This window comes from Oncorhynchus clarkii, chromosome 3 (assembly GCF_045791955.1).
Source record: "Oncorhynchus clarkii lewisi isolate Uvic-CL-2024 chromosome 3, UVic_Ocla_1.0, whole genome shotgun sequence".
In the NCBI taxonomy this organism is placed as follows: domain Eukaryota; kingdom Metazoa; phylum Chordata; class Actinopteri; order Salmoniformes; family Salmonidae; genus Oncorhynchus; species Oncorhynchus clarkii.
Window position 1 is genome coordinate 18,016,060 of NC_092149.1, and position 2,366 is coordinate 18,018,425.

The 2,366-nt window shown below is 42.1% G+C and overlaps 1 protein-coding gene across 2 annotated transcripts in view; it reads right to left on the minus strand.

The window, feature by feature from the left end:
* Positions 1–105: 105 nt before the first annotated feature.
* Positions 106–2,366, minus strand: part of LOC139405785 (E3 ubiquitin-protein ligase CBL-like) — a 24,889-nt gene continuing 22,628 nt past the window's right edge. Inside the window, exon 12 of one of the 2 annotated variants that reach the window (XM_071148209.1) lies at positions 106–2,366. This exon is cut by the window's right edge and continues 799 nt beyond it. The gene's annotated coding sequence lies outside the window, so the exon portion shown is untranslated. The other variant, XM_071148210.1, reaches the window with a different exon arrangement.

Below are 2,366 nucleotides of genomic sequence, written 5' to 3' on the forward strand. Positions count from 1 at the left end.
GTTACACTATCTTCCGTCTGTCTGTCTTAGGAACTACACTTTCATTACTATGTGGATTTGTATTGATATGATCAGAGGACAAACTTCTGAGTACATTTTAACAACTTGAGGGACGTGCAAAATATTTATTTGGGTTTCATGTTTGATCATATTAACATACAACTATAGTATGTAGGCTATATACCGTACTAGTCATACATCCTGGACAAAGTTCTGAAGGACTCTGCCCCACGCTGTAATTTGCAGTCATGAATTAAAGCCTAGGTTTGCAATATGTTTTAAGTATGGGGTAAATTATGAGGTAGCATATTTTCAATGCCCTACATACACACATCAAGCAATGGAAGGATTTGACCTGTTATTGGAACTGTGCAGCAGCTTACTCTGTTTGCTGTGCAGCAGCTTACTCTGTTTACTGTGCAGCAGCTTACTCTGTTTGCTGTGCAGCAGCTTACTCTGTTTACTGTGCAGCAGCTTACACTGTTTACTGTGCAGCAGCTTACTCTGTTTACTGTGCAGCAGCTTACTCTGTTTACTGTGCAGCAGCTTACTCTGTTTACTGTGCAGCAGCTTACTCTGTGTGCTGTGCAGCAGCTTACTCTGTTTACTGTGCAGCAGCTTACTCTGTTTACTGTGCAGCAGCTTACTCTGTTTACTGTGCAGCAGCTTACTCTGTTTACTGTGCAGCAGCTTACACTGTTTACTGTGCAGCAGCTTACACTGTTTACTGTGCAGCAGCTTACTCTGTTTACTGTGCAGCAGCTTACACTGTTTACTGTGCAGCAGCTTACTCTGTTTACTGTGCAGCAGCTTACTCTGTTTGCTGTGCAGCAGCTTACTCTGTTTACTGTGCAGCAGCTTACTCTGTTTGCTGTGCAGCAGCTTACTCTGTTTACTGTGCAGCAGCTTACTCTGTTTACTGTGCAGCAGCTTACACTGTTTACTGTGCAGCAGCTTACTCTGTTTACTGTGCAGCAGCTTACACTGTTTACTGTGCAGCAGCTTACTCTGTTTACTGTGCAGCAGCTTACTCTGTTTACTGTGCAGCAGCTTACACTGTTTACTGTGCAGCAGCTTACACTGTTTACTGTGCAGCAGCTTACTCTGTTTACTGTGCAGCAGCTTACTCTGTTTGCTGTGCAGCAGCTTACTCTGTTTACTGTGCAGCAGCTTACACTGTTTACTGTGCAGCAGCTTACTCTGTTTACTGTGCAGCAGCTTACTCTGTTTACTGTGCAGCAGCTTACTCTGTTTACTGTGCAGCAGCTTACTCTGTTTACTGTGCAGCAGCTTACTCTGTTTACTGTGCAGCAGCTTACTCTGTTTACTGTGCAGCAGCTTACTCTGTTTACTGTGCAGCAGCTTACTCTGTTTACTGTGCAGCAGCTTACTCTGTTTGCTGTGCAGCAGAGGGCATCAGTGAGTTGCTCCATCAGTCTGTCCTTCTCCATTCACTTTGATGTCATTATTAGTAGATCAACAGGGCATTATCCATCCATATTAAGGCATACATAAGATACATTTCATAAGATTAACAATGGCTGTTTATCAGGAACAGTGTAAATCGACCTTTCTTATTCCTATTATCCATCCATTCTTGAGTCAGTCAGAGATGTTGTGCTTATCTTTTCTCCCAGCGTCAGGAGGACATGGTTCTCTCCCGCTCTCTCTGGCTGTACCCGAGCTCTGACATCCTTTCACTCCTTTATTTGTATCTCTTCTTCTGTTTCACTTAATCTGAGGCCCCTAACCAGGCTGCTCCACCTTCAAGATAAATGTTAGATAGGAATATATACAGTTGAAGTCGGAAGTTTACATACACTAAGGTTGGAGTTATTAAAACTCGTTTTTTCAACCACTCCACAAATTTCTTGTTAACAAACTATTGTTTTGGCAAGTCAGTTAGTCTACTTTGTGCATGACACAAGTAATTTTTCCAACAATTGTTTACATACAGATAATTGAAATTACAATTCATGGTATCTAAATTCCAGTGGGTCAGAAGTTTACATACACTAAGTTGACTATGCCTTTAAACAGCTTGGACAATTCCAGAAAAGTATGTCATGGCTTTAGAAGCTTCTGATAGGCTAATTGACATCATTTGAGTCAATAGGAGGTGTATCTGTGGATGTATTTCAAGGCCTACCTTCAAACTCAGAGCCTCTTTGCTTGTCATTGTGGGAAAATCAAAAGAAATCAGCCAAGACCTCAGCAAAAAAATTGTTGAACTCCACAAGTCTGGTTCATCCTTGGGAGCAATTTCCAAACGCCTGAAAGTACCACGTTCATCTATACAAACAATAGTACGCAAGTATAAACACCATGGGACCACGCAGCCGTCATACCGAAGTGTTCTGTCTCCT